The sequence below is a fragment of the Sesamum indicum genome, linkage group LG6, assembly GCF_000512975.1.
Source record: "Sesamum indicum cultivar Zhongzhi No. 13 linkage group LG6, S_indicum_v1.0, whole genome shotgun sequence".
In the NCBI taxonomy this organism is placed as follows: domain Eukaryota; kingdom Viridiplantae; phylum Streptophyta; class Magnoliopsida; order Lamiales; family Pedaliaceae; genus Sesamum; species Sesamum indicum.
This window is the reverse complement of record NC_026150.1, coordinates 20,982,910-20,997,547: the sequence shown is the minus strand read 5'-3', so window position 1 is coordinate 20,997,547 and position 14,638 is coordinate 20,982,910. Positions and strand designations below refer to the sequence as shown.

The 14,638-nt window shown below is 34.4% G+C and overlaps 1 long non-coding RNA gene and 1 pseudogene across 1 annotated transcript; one reads left to right on the top strand and one right to left on the bottom strand.

The window, feature by feature from the left end:
- On the top strand, positions 7,199–9,454 carry LOC105165360 (annotated as a pseudogene).
- On the bottom strand, positions 10,147–12,786 carry LOC105165304. The gene is made up of 3 exons (XR_848080.2): positions 12,604–12,786; positions 10,539–12,511; positions 10,147–10,450 (listed from the first exon to the last, which is right to left on the bottom strand). It is a non-coding gene; the product is annotated as an uncharacterized LOC105165304 (long non-coding RNA).

Below are 14,638 nucleotides of genomic sequence, written 5' to 3'. Positions count from 1 at the left end.
GAACATAATTCAGCAGGCTTAACATTGAAATTACCTTTGCACTTGATTGCTCTGGCTTTAGGGGGGGGGCTTGAGTCCCTGTTGCATTTCTTTAAGTTCAACAACATTTGCCTGCAAAAAATAATAATTTTGTTATATGACAGATTGAAATTTTAAAAAAATTAAAAAACTGGTACAAACCTTGAAAAACTTATACTTAGGATGTATTTCATTCTTGCAACTACCCTTGTTGTGGCATGTTTGAAGTCATTTGCTACAGATATGTGTCAATTATTTTCTCATTAATGTCTTTGATTGCAGCTCATTAAGACCCTTTCTCCTAAGTCTGCCCCTTTTCTTTTTAATCTTAAGAGGTTTAAAGGGCTCAAAATTGGTTTTTAAGTAATCTTATGCCCCCAGTACCACCTAATGAAACAATTTCTTGCAGTCTGTTGTTGTTTCTTTATCTTCTTTAGAATGTTAGGGCAAATTGACCGTCTATAATTTTTCATTCCCTCTCTTTTCATTTGCAACCTAGACATCCACCTTGTCCTAATCCACTCAAATATACTTATAGTCGGTTTGTTCCTTCCCTCAAGTATGTAGTTGTTAAAGCTTTCACATAAGTTATTTACCAAAATGTCACATTTGCTTTGAACTGAGCCCAATGTTGTGGATTTATCTTTCTTAGCCGTTCAGAGGTTGTTTCCACTTCATCTGTGATCTTTGGATCAATTTCTTCAATTTTTTTCAGAAACCCTCAAATTCCCTTATGTTAGCAATTGAGGCTACTTTCCAGAAGTACTCTTTGAATTAAACAGATTTGAATTTTACTTTGAAATTTTAAACTTGTGTTTCAAACAAAATTGGTGACTTCTGGCACTAAGTCTTTTAAGGCCTCAATAAGATCTTTTTGTTTGTCAGATTTGAAAGACCATTTACTGGTGCCCATCCCACCTATGTCATCCAAAAGCTCACCATCTGCTCCCGCACGGTCGCTGCAACCACTTGTCGGTTCGCGCCCAACAAGGTTGGGGAAAGTTCGCCTGATGTGGTGTTGGAGGAGGTGTTTCGCCTTGGAGGATCAGCCAATGGCTCTGTCACTCTGGGGAACAGCATCGAAGCTGGGAAGCTGGGTTGGATCCTTCTACTAGTGCTAGGGTTGCTCGGTACCTCCACGGTCTTCTGCTTCTTAGCGGGATTGTTGGAAGTCTCCACGGTATCTCACGCCTTTAACTCATGTTTTTCTTCAGATGGCGTCAATTGATGTGTGCAATTTTAGCACGGGTCCAAAGTCTTTGAATTCTTGCTATCGAATTTGGCTAATTGAATGAAAGCTCTTGAAAAAGACGACCTGCAAAATAAAAGATTTGCACTTTGATGCTTAAGTTAGTTCCGAATTTAAGAATAGATATATATAAAAATAAATTATGACGAGAAATTATAATAAAAGTGAGAGTTTCACATGTAAGAGCACGAAATTAGAGTAGCAGAGTATCAGCAAAAGAGGTTCTCAAGTATTGAAAGGACTGCCTGTCAAGGGGTACCTTCCCTATTTATAGAAGAGGAGTTCCTTTGTGACAGGAGTTCTGATTAGGGGGATCCACATGCCCAGTAAGGGAAGCGAGCTTCGAAGGGATAAGGTTCCTCCTCATCCGTTTCTTAAGCAGCAAGTCTTTGGATGAAGGAGGATTCTTTTTCCATGCAGACTCCTACCTGGGGGGAGGGGGGATTCTCTCATACTGAAGAGTCTAACTCCGTGAGGACACCTTCCTTCCTTTAAGCTAGCTTTGAAGGCCTTCGGATTGGTGTTCCTTCTTGGGCCAAGCTTGATAAGGTAAACTTCATCCTTGGACGGACTAGAGTGTTGGGGGGGTTCCCTCTTGGGCCAAACCATACTGTAGGGTGCCCCCTTTCTTGGGTTAAGCCTAGCAACCTTAGCGGGCTGACTCTCTCCTGGGCTTGTGTTTGGGCTTAACTTTTCTTCTTGGGCCAATTGATTTTTTGCCATACCCATCAGAACTATTTAACTCACTAATTACATTTTAATTTATTATAATTAAAATATATTTTTTCAATTAATAAAATTTTAATTAAACTTAAAATGCAAAATTATGAAAAAAAAGTCTTTTAACTAAATATATAAATATATATCTATAATATAAGAACAATATTATCCAAAAATTTAATTGTACGGGATAAGTGTTACATTTGTTAGTTTATGGGGTAATTGTTACATAAACAAATAGTTCATGGGAGCAAAGTGTATTTGCCCCAAAATAATACACACATTGGTGCCTGATTCAGCCTGATCCAAGCCACAACTTTCATGGACTGAGCTTGTGTTTATGAATGGACTCAACTAGGGCCTATTAAGAAGTCTAGTACCACCTCATGATCGGTTATGAACAGTAGTGGGTTGGTTTTAGACTGGTCCAAACCAGTCTTGAGCTGGCCAGGCCACTGTGCGCCTTGAGTATAAATATATAAACATATATGTATAATGTAATAATTTTTGTAAAAAAGAACTATAAATAAAAATAGAGGATAAATAGTCTTTTATCCTTAAGAATTTAAAATAATTTATACAGGTGCAAAAAAGTTTTTAATTTAAAAATCTAGTAATTATTTTATTAATATATTAATTAAATAATTTAATATTTTAATTATTGAAAGGTGTAAACAATTTCTTCTCACTTTGTATTAAATCAATAAGAGCATTTGGCTTTACTTTGTTTTTCCTATACTTTTCATACATTGCATTCGATGGCAACTAGGAATCCAACTTTTTAGGTTATATTTTAAATTTTCAAAGTTGAGAGCTCTGAGAATTGAATATTACTGCAACGTAAATTTTGTGTTTCTGAATTTATTAATATAAGAAAATATTATATATAATTTTTTAGTTTAATTGTACTTTTGTGAGTATAAAATCTCTACTTGATACCTTCGATTCTTTACTTTAAGACACAATCCTCAATTTCGACAATTTCGAAGGTAGAACTTGAGGTATTAATCGCCTTCAATATTAATGTTAATCCATGGATCTTTTGACTTATTCTTGAATTGAAAGCTATAAATTTGGAGAACTTGACTTGAATTTGAATATTTCTTGATGGATTTGAAATATTGATCTTTCACCAAGATGGATATATGTCTTAATGACATTAAGTCGCGGGTCTTTCGACTTTTTCTCGAAAGAAATGTTGACTTTGGACCTTGATTTTTGCTTTGAATGTCGTAGATCTCCCTTATTTTGCGCTTGAGAGGATTTTTAAACTTCTTCAAGCTCTCTTACTTGTATCTCCAATGTGTCTTCGGTGGCTTTTTGACTCGTTTTCACTTGTGTCTTATCTTGTACTTTGAGTTGTGTCTATTTGTTTGAAAAACATCCCTATTTATAATTGCATGTGAAAGACTTTTTTATTTAATTAATTCATTTGTTATCTAGCATTTTTTAATATGACAAATGTTCTAACTGATTCTCATTTATATTTATGAAGTTTTCTAGTCATTTTGTATTAATTATAAGGGAGTTTTCTAGTCATTTTGTACTCTCATTTCTAGTCCTTTTTCTTCTTTCCTTTTCCACAATGTGTGATACAATTTCAGTGATTTTGGTTTCGATTATCTTTGCAGTACAGATACACTTTATAGGGTTCAATAATAGAAACCCTCAACAACATAAGTTTGTTCCGACAAACACAAGAAAACCACAACTTGGTGTTTCTGCTCGAACTTGATTGGATTGCATTCCATCTGGTCCTACCCGATAACTAACCCGACCCACCATGATTGTTGATCACCCCACCATTCAAAACTAGGATATTATCACATAGATTTATACAATTACGAATACGTTATTATTGCATTAATATTCGCAATTATAATGTTAAATGATACACACTCGGTGTTGTTCTTGTGATCTAGTCTAGCTCTTCGAATCGAATTCTTATTGGCCAAATGGACGTAAGTATTGAAATATCATCGCTAAGGATCACACAATGAGTATGACGATTAATATTTTTTCATGAGTCCCTGAGATCCAAGTCGAGATTGATTTTATCATTCAGCTCAAATGCGGCCTTCATCCGAATCAATATATATAATCCTCATATTTAAATAAAATATATAAGTTTCTAATAAAAAAATAAATTATTTTTATTATTTGAGGCAAAATATATATTTATTACCTACGAATAGTCAATAACATGAAAGAGATGGTGATAATATGGAATGAACAGCCCCAATTTAACTTTTGTTTCTCATTAATAGTATACAATTCAATCTTGCATGGTTTAATTAATAGTACGTGATTCAACACATTATTAATTTTTTGAAATTCAAAAAAAAATTAATATGTCAATAATGCAAAAATAATTAATACGTTCAAACGAAATAAAAAAAATAACAAACTACTATATGATAATATATTCTCACAATTATAAATCTTGAATTCGCAATGTTTTAATTATAAGATTTTAATCACTTATTTTTGTCTTTCATCTGCAGGCAATGAAAAAATAGACAACTGTTATTATGTTTGTCTTCATCTAAATTATTGTGGCTTTTAATTCACATCTCACGTAATAGGGTTATAGGAAGCATTAGAGGTCGAAATGATGACTTCTCCCGTATTTTATTTATTTAATTTTAATCCAAAAACACGTTTTGTGATATAATACGAGTTGCTATTATTAAAAAGGGTGAGTTGGGAAATAGCACGCCTATGGGTTTATTAGGTAGGTGTCGCTCTCTAGAGTCGCATCAATTTATTGTCAATCAATCTTTTCTTCTAACTCCAACGTTTATCCACAAAATTTATATAATAATAATAAGTCTATCTTTTTTTACTTACCCAAGTAATTGTGGTCCAAATATTGGTGGGTAAAAAGCCGTCATTAGTGTCTCAACTTTTGAACACCCCCCCCCCATAATTTGATATCTACGTGCCCCAATCAAAACCAATTATCAAACATGAGAGGTAATATATATATAGGGATAATTATTCTCCCTTCACTCAAGATTTAGTGTAGATAAACATAAATTTTCTATGATTTGAAAAATTCCATTTAGTATTCTTGAGGTTTGCTTTCATATAACAAATAAGTTTGTCTGTTAGTCGAAATTCATTGAATTTGTTAATATTAATAGAAAAATTCACCGAATTTGCTAATATTTATTGTTGATTGACTGATCATTGACTTATTGTAGGCCAAATAATTTTTTTCAAATTAAACTACCCTTATAATATGTTGATGCGTGAAGACGTATGAGGGGTGATTTGGTTATAAAAAAAATTATCGAATCTTTAATAAGTCAGTAATAAGTGAATCGGTGGTTAAAATGGATCTTTTTTATTTTATTTTTTTTGTCAATATCAGTAAATTTGATAAATTTTGATTAACAGAGGGACTTATTTATTAGACGGAAGCAAATTTCAGGAATGCTAGATATAATTTCTTAAATCACGAAGGATTTATGTGTAATTACATAAACATAAGGGAGAGTGTAATTATCCCTTATATATATATTATTTTTTTAATTTAGAAGTTTTTTTAACACATTTTGAAGTTAATGAATGGATGATTTCAATTAAGATCTAAGATCACTTAAATAAAACAAATATCCCGTTGACTCCATTTGCAGCTCCATTTCGCATTCCCTGTTGCCCTTTTCATTCAATTCTCAATTCAATGAATTTTAGTGTAGAAAAAGAATTACGTAATTGATTTTATTGATGATGTGTGAGATATTTCACTTTTATTTTATTTTCATTCATCTTACATCAGAATCTGTACTACTTAACATAACTTGATCCCAAGAGTAGGTCTCATGCAATTTGATGGGATAAAATTTTTCAAGAAATAGCATTGTGTAGTAGAGGAGGAGGATGCGGAAAATGCAACATTATCCATACAACCCATCAATCAGATTTTATGTTGAATGGAACAAAAAAATATAATAGAGTTTACAATAAAAAATTCGATCCCGTTTGAGAAAAAACATGTGGTAGATATGTTTTTACTGCAGACAAGGCTCAAAATAAAATAGGGTTAACAAATAAAAGTTGGGCGGAAGACTTCTGACGGAGAAAGTTTTTGTGTGAAAATGAGCATTTAAGTTAACAAAGGACGATAAGGCCTTCGGTGTTTGCGATAATTTTTGTTTTGTGATGAGGATAAGTTTGTAGAAAAAAAAGAAGTTAAAATGGATAAAAGTGAGTGTTTGAAAATAAAAATAAAAGTAATATATATTTTTTAATAAGCTACAGAAATTGATAAGAAATTGCTTGTAATTTTGGGATAATTACACTATTCTTTTGTGGTTCAGTTAATTACATGTAGACCTGCTATAGTTTGAGAAATTACATTTAGCACCCCTAATGTTTGATTCCATCTAACAAATAAGTTCCTATATTAATCAAAATTTACTAAATTTGTTGATATTAACAAAAAGAACTGAATTGAAAATTGATATTTACCTTTAATTGGCTTAAAGCTGATTTATTGCAGGTCAAACAGTTTTTTTCATGCTAAACTACCCTTGTGATAATGGTGAAGATACACCTCCTCACAAACTAGTATCAAGTCAATTGGGAGTAAACATAGATTTTCTTTTGTATTGAGATCAGCAAATTTCATGAATTTTGACTAACTGATGGACTTATTTGTTAGACGGGAGCAAAGTTCAATTATGTAAGATGTAATTTTTCGAAATATAGAAAAACTATGTGTAATGACATCAAATCTTAGAGAAGAAATTAAAATTTATTTTTTTAGATAATAAAATGATAAGCGCCTGTATTTTTTCTCTCCATGTGTGTGTTTTTGAGAGAGAGAACATCCTCATCATTATTCACAATGGCCCACACACAAAAACCAAATTATAAGCGCAACTAGACCATCAAACACGACTCAATAGAAACAAATAATCAAAAGAAAATTGCAGAAACCGGACCAAAATATTGTTACTATGTGGTTCTTCAATGTTTTTATACACATAATGTAAAAAATCTTGATTTTAAACAGATATGATTAATTATTACAAGGGAGAGAATATTCGTTCGTTTGTGCCTAAGATCATCTTCAGATGAAGGAATACTAAATTCAGACACACCTGTTAGTTTATTGCATCTTATTTGGAAAATGACGTCCCAGTTTCTACAAAATTATTTAAATCGTAATCGGGGGAAGAATGGGTGGAAGAGTCCAAAATGTATGAGAAATAATTTGTGAAAGTGAAGGAATGAGTGAGGAGGGCCCCTTATGTTGCTGCCGTTTGCTTTTCTTGTTTTTATTATCTTAATTTCCTCTCACTACAATCATTCAGTAATGCAATGCTTTCTTTCTTTCTCCTCTCACAACAATCCTCCCTGATTCTGCTCTTCTCTTGAAATGCTCTTAGATTTTCTGGGTTTTGAAGATCAGACAACAGTTCTCGCACACATACACACACTTGAGTGTATCTTTATTGAATCTTGTTGATCATTGATGCGGAGTTGGGATACAAGTTTGACTATTTTTGTTGTTTGTGGGTTATGATGGGTGTTGAGTGTAGCTTTTATTGAAGGAGAAGGAAGAAACTGGGAAAGAATCATCAAAAGGAAAGATTGGGCTTTTTGTATTTAGCTGTCAGCGTTCTGAAAATGGAGGCTAATGAGATTTAGCAGGGCTTTCGATGGTCATTCAGATTTTAATTAACTCTACTGGTTTTGTGCTTTTGAGAAGGGATCGACTTTTATTCAGTCTTTTGAGGTTCAGAAAAGTGCAAGTCTTTTACTGCGACTTTCAGCAGCTGTTCATGGACTACTCATAACCACTAGTTCCAGGTTACCTCTTTATTGTTAAAACCCTTGGGATCTTTTCTCACTTTTGAGTGGGTTTTTTTTGGTTTGTTGGGTAATTTTTGTAGTTATTTTGATTTGGGTGCTGAGGAATAGATCCAGAGTAGTGAGCAGCAAACAAGGTATCATGGCTGATCAAAGTTCAATTCCTTCTCCCACCAAGAATCCATCCTTCTCACCTATTTCATCCTTGTTGGGTTCTCCAAGATTCTTGAATGGGCTGTTGACAAAAACCCTTTCTGATTCAGAAATGAGTCCAACCTCAATTCTTGACACCAAGAACTCAACCAGTTTTGTGGACTCATTTGGGTATGACAAGATTTTATTACCAAAATCTCAAAACCCATCATCTCCTGAAACTAATAAATCAGAGCCAGAAGGCATTGGACTTGCCCTGATTGACTCACTCAATGAGGAAAAGAGTGATGGGAATTTGAATTTCTCTAAAGTCCAAACCAATCAACAGAATGGTTCTGTTTGGATCAAAGCTTAAGGTTCAGATTCCGGCCATCAACTCACTTTCTGGGGCAGAATCACCAAAATCGCCGGCAGACTTCGGGATCAAGACCCGGAACTCTCACCCCTTACCTGAAACCCCGGAGAAGAGTTTCAGCAGGCAGCTATCATTGAAAGAAATGGAGCTGTCGGAGGACTATACTTGTGTGATCACTCACGGGCCTAACCCCAAAACCACTCACATATTTGATAACTGCATTGTGGAGAGCTGCTGTGGGGAAGATGTGAATTTGAAAATGAAATCTGGTTCTGAAACCAATGTTTCAACCTCTGCATCACTGGATTTCCTGAGTTTTTGCCATACTTGCACAGACAGCCTTGGACAAGGCAAAGACATTAAATCACAGGTTTGTTTAGGTTTTTCCTTTTATACACGGATGATTACGAATTCATATGAATCTTAACGGATTATACGCAATTCTAATCCATCAATGACTTGTCAACTCATTTCCGGTTATCTCCTTTAACTCTGCTTCTATTAAGAGAAAAATCTTATCTTTTGCCTTTGTGGTGGGGTATAATTATAGAATTCTTTTCCTATCAGGGGAGAGAGAGCCCATGAATGCCGATGCTGGGAGATGCTTTTATGAAGGAATGAAAAATCCAGCTTTTGGACTCGTACATTATACTGATTCTCCATGCTTCACTTTCTTGCTTCAAAGGAATTCAGCATCTCGAAAAGAAATTTTACATAAAACAACTCCGATTTTTCCTTGTCCTGAATTTGATAAGTAGGAATATGACTTAGCCTGGGGACCATATTTTCAAATTAATGTGAAACATTCCTTCTTTTTCCTTTTATGGTTTTCTGGGGGTGATGATGGAAAAGCTATTGCAAAATGAACCCATCTCTAGCTTGATGGGTGCTTGCTATCATTTAGCTCATCATTTTTGGCATTTGAACGGGCTCACTGTATGTGACTGGAAGAATATATAGGTTATGTTTGCCATGATCTTTACCTTGGATCATATGCTTGTTATTGTGCGTTTGAACTTTATCAGGCCAGGCAAGTCATTGCTTGGTGGCTTTCGTATGTAGTTCATATCTGGTTGATTATCACCTCTAGGGATAATGTACAATAATTATCATAATGAGAGTTTGCGGAAATTTATGAGAGGCTCAAAAAATTCTAAATGTAATCATCCAGAGCCATTTGTGTGCTGAATATAATACATTTATCGTATGATTAATTTATAATTAAAAAAATTCAATTACATAATAAGTATAATATATTTATTATATAATTAATTTAATTCGATGAGATCTTTTGATACAAATGGCATTTCTTTATCGTGGAGATATGTGAAAGAGCATACAGTCTTTGTAAACAAATATATTTGATGAACTGCTCTCATCTGACTAACATACAACACATACAAGTTCAACGTCCATAGTTTAATTAACGGAACAGCTCATACGAGAGCAATCAAGTGATTGGCTATTCAACCTCCACAGTTGAATTTCAAATCCTATGGAACTGTAGGCCAAACTCCGCTGATAGCAGCGAAGACGAAATAGTAAGAAAGAGAAGTCATCATTCTGGTCTAGATGAGCATAAGAACCGGAAAGCAATTCTCCTTCTAAAACACCCTTGCTTAAACGACAATTTCATCAATCATTTAGAAGGCGTCATACTTGTAAAAATATGTCTTCATATATCGTCTTCTAATGCCCGACTTGCAAGAAAGATCCTCTTAAATGCCAGAACAAGAACTTGACAAGTTGATTATTACTTATTGAAGCCAAGTATAATTTCAAACCAATTGTTAGTTTATCCTTTCGACACAGAGTTGGATTGGGCGGACGGATGCCTCATTAAAGTCATTAACACCGGGATAATGGAAAACATCAAAGTGGAGATTATAGAAACTACAGACACATGAGCAAATAAAGACGGTTCTCACCAGTCACTACATTCAGAAACAAAAGACCAAACACACAATGCATAATACTCACTGATGACACTCAAAAACAAAGACCTAATACACAAGCCATAATTGCTCCATGGTAATCCAACATAGACAACAGTAGAATACCCAATGACTACTAGATGAGATGCCGACACAATCTCTTCAAGTATCATCCTCCATCAGCTACTCGTACAACCACTGCAAAACACATCAAAACTATGCGTAAGTATCAATCCGATGCCATAAATGCCGAAAAAAGAGAGCACAAGTTCTACAAAAAGAATACCTGTAAATAGCTTGAAGTGATCAAGACTCTCCAATGACAAATGAAACTTTAGAAGAAGATTAGGTGATGTATCTTGATCGAAAGAGAAGGGATGTAGGCAAAGCTTAAGAGATGGAATGGATCAAAACTAGGCACTAACAGCAGGATCAAAACTAGGCACTAACAGCAGAACGATTATCATGTAACCCACATTCGACAGAGAGTACTAGGCAATCGAAATGGTAATGTACCGAGCCTGAGCACTGAGAGCAGAAAGATAACCTATTTCTATTCCCTTCCCAATTTTCTTTCTAAAAACCAGAAAATATGGTTAAGGGCAACGAGCTCTGTGCACAGCAAAGATATTACAGTCAGCAACTATTTCAAAAGAAGACAAAAACAACAATATAGACAAATGAGGACATGGTACGAGGGAATGAGATAAACAGATTTAGATTTCTGGAAACCAACTTGCCTATTTGACTACGAAAACAGGAAATTATGGAAACTAAGATGAATATCAAGGCTAGTAACAGAGTAGAATGCGCCAAGGAGGGTAGGAGAAAATAAAAACCTACTATAACGACCGAGTTATGATTCTTCTACAGTATATACAGCCGAGAAAAACTAACTATAAGGGTAAAAGAGGGAAGCAATAACAACAACCAGGAGAAGAAGATATTTTCGGAGAGCTTAATTGCTAACCCAACAGCATGGAGCATCTTCTCCAAGCTGAAATCTGCCATTGATTAACCAATTCAGAAATCATCTTAATTCTACCATTACCATACCACCAGCTGCTTATCAATGTATCCCTGCCTTCCACTAACTTTGCCTTCACAATTCACTTCTGAGCAACCAAACCACATTCGCTATGCCCAACCAAACTATTTACGTCCAGAGACTTTGGAGAAAGTCGATCACACAGCCATCACAGTGCTTGCACGCCACTACTTCAGAACATATTAAGTTACCTAATAAACAAGCTGCCCCACGGGCCACTCTTATTTGTTATATACACTTTACCACTAACCCACACCTCAAATTAGACAAATTACCATATCTACAGGAGCACTAAAACACACCTAGTACTCCTTTATTCATCAGTAATTTCAAGATTGAGGATCCGTCGAAGGGTCCTTGTTGCAGAGTCAGCACTATCAAACCAATCAATGGGGAAAGAGCTGCGCCCTCTTGTTGGAGAAGCAGGTGCAGATTTTGCAATGGGATGCAGATCAATTTCTGAGGCTAAAGTAGGCAAATCAAGGGAAACAGTTCTTTTAGGCCTCATGAAGAACTTAGGCAATGGCAAAGAACTCGGGGGAGGAGAGTTTGAATAAGCAGGCCCAGCCCAGCGCTCAGAGAAATGGGATTCCTCCTCCTTGCTTTCAAAACTGATCTTAATTGGGATTGGACTAGTAATGCTTTTAGCACTTCTTTTTGAGAATTTATGGTTTTCGTTAACAGACAGAGATGGAGTTCTGGGCGAAAGTGAAGAAAAGGCATTTTTAGTAACGGGTGCGGAGAAATCTTTCGATGGGGTTGGTAGTAACCCAGCAGCTCCAGATTGAAATGACCTGCAATTAATTCCTGGCAAATTTCCCGAAGGCGAGGATCCAAACGAATCAAATTTAGTCGGACCATGGCTACGGTTCCTACCATAATACTGATGGTGGTTCCTGTGATGAGCAACAACAACTAGAGTCTCCATATCAATCAACCCTCAGCGAGTCAACTCAGTTCAGCTTTTTTCACTTTTCTCCTATCCACTTGCTCTAAATTACATCTACAACAAACTCTTCGAACAAAAATCAAAAATGGAAAAGGACTGCCAGCTCCAAAACACTAAGAAACAAATCTTAAACAATCAGGATCCCTAAATCTCCTCCATAACCACCAAAACCTGAGCAGATCAATATCTAATTCTCTAAACCCTGCACAAACATCGAACATATATGTACAACAACCGCCTTTACTCTTCAGTTCCTTCAGATCTACAAACATCACCCAAAAACAAAAATCAAAACAAACACAAATAGACAAGCAAAAACATCAAGTAGAAGAATAGATTCAAATCATAGAGTACCCGATTCCGGGAGTGAGGACAAAGCAAATCTTAGAGTGAGATACGTTAACGGAGAGTGTGTGTGAGTGTATGTATGGATGTATAGGGCAGTGTGATAATTTTAGAGAGAGAAGAGAAATGGTTGAGCCACTTGTAACTGGTAAGTGCAGACACTGCACAGCCTGTGAGAGCTTTCATTTCCAAATCCCCGGATCTCAAATGGGACTATAAATTATATTTAAATGTCGTATATAGGACCGCCGTGCACTTGGCCCCCCTTCCCAATAGTCGAACGTTACTCCTTACTGACACCAACGTACAAATCTAAACTTACTTGACCATTTTGTCCTTCAACAGACTTTAAAAAAATATCTTCAATTATTTATTATTATTAGTACTACGACATATTGATATCCAAGAAGAAATATAATTATGATTTATGTGTTGCGTTAAAAACTGAATGTATGACAAAAATAATAAACTATCCTATACTTTCTAATTTAAAAATGATAATTTTTTTCCTTGAAATTCAGTACCACCCGTGTGAAAACATACGGATTGTGAGTCGTGGATTACATATAATTGTATTGGGAAAAATACAAATAATTTTTTTGTGATATCGTAAATGAGCAAATTATTCTCTTACGAAAAAACAAATAGCGATCTACCTCCCTATATCTTTTAAAATACAATAATTTACCTTCTAAGTTTTTTTAAAATGAAACAATTTACTCCCTGTATAAGGAGGTAAATTGCTTCGTTTTAAATGTATAGGGAAGTAAATTGCTATATTTTTTTATAGGGGATAATGTGCTCATTTTTAATATAACAGTGGAATAAATTACTATTCACCCTAATTGTATTGATATGCACTGGAGTGCAACTATACCATGAAAATTAAAAAAATTTCAATAAATTTTTAAAATAATAGGAGGACTAATATGAAAAACATGGATTACCACTCCGAAGTTTGAGTGAGTAATCGATTGATTGAATAAATGATTGAAAATTTTGAAATAACATAAGAATATGGTGCGAAAAATTGGAGTGAATAGTGAAATGTTGAAGTACAAGTCAAATATATGGTGGAGTTCAAAAATTGAATAGGGGCTCGTGGTTTTGATGTTAGAGTGTGTGAATGAAAGTAAGTTACCCTTATGACTTCATTATAATCTCTATTTAAAGGCCAGCTGAAAAATAGATTCGAAAGTTAGTTACTACAAGTGATACATTGGCTAAAAATTGCACGTGTTGGCTAACTAATAAAAAAACGAATTGAGATTTGGACTTATCGGGAAGGAGAGATGGTCATTTGGACAAGTCATGCCCAGTCAACCTGAAATCTTGAGAGTTTGTTGGCCGTGGATATAAAGAGAGCTTATAAAAAAAAATTTCAGTATAATATATCACAAAAATATTAAGAATATGTATGTTATGGAATCCCTACTATTTTCTGAGTTGTCTTGTTGTATTGAACTCGTTTCGGATCCTACCAAATTAGCATAAGAGTAGAAATTTATGGGTTCGATATCTTACTCATGGGACAGCAGGGGCAAGCCTGTTGTGCTGATCAGTGGGGGCCACTTTTTTACTTTTAAATTTTAAAAAACTAATAATTGAAGGACTATCATCATGTATTAATACGTCATACACGATCCATTCTATGAGTGTGCAAAATAACTAAAAATTATAAATAATTAAATTTGTTTTATGGGTTGATAATCGGGTTATAGATAGTAATTCCAAAACATAATATATGTTGAAAGTTAATATATATGTACAAGTTTAAAGGATCTTTTAATAAATTTATTTTAATTATTATTATGATCAAATTTTATTAAATTGACGAAATGAATTAAAGAATAGTACAGATAATTGTACTAATATATTGGCTTCTTTAATAATATAGTACAAATAATTTGAAAAAAAAGGGAGCTTACTATAAAATAATTGCCCTTTGGAAAAAAGGGGAGATGCTTTTGCTTTCTCATAAAGAAAAGATGGCACGTCTACTTCAATAATGAGATTGAAATAATAGTAATTTGGTGCATTTCTC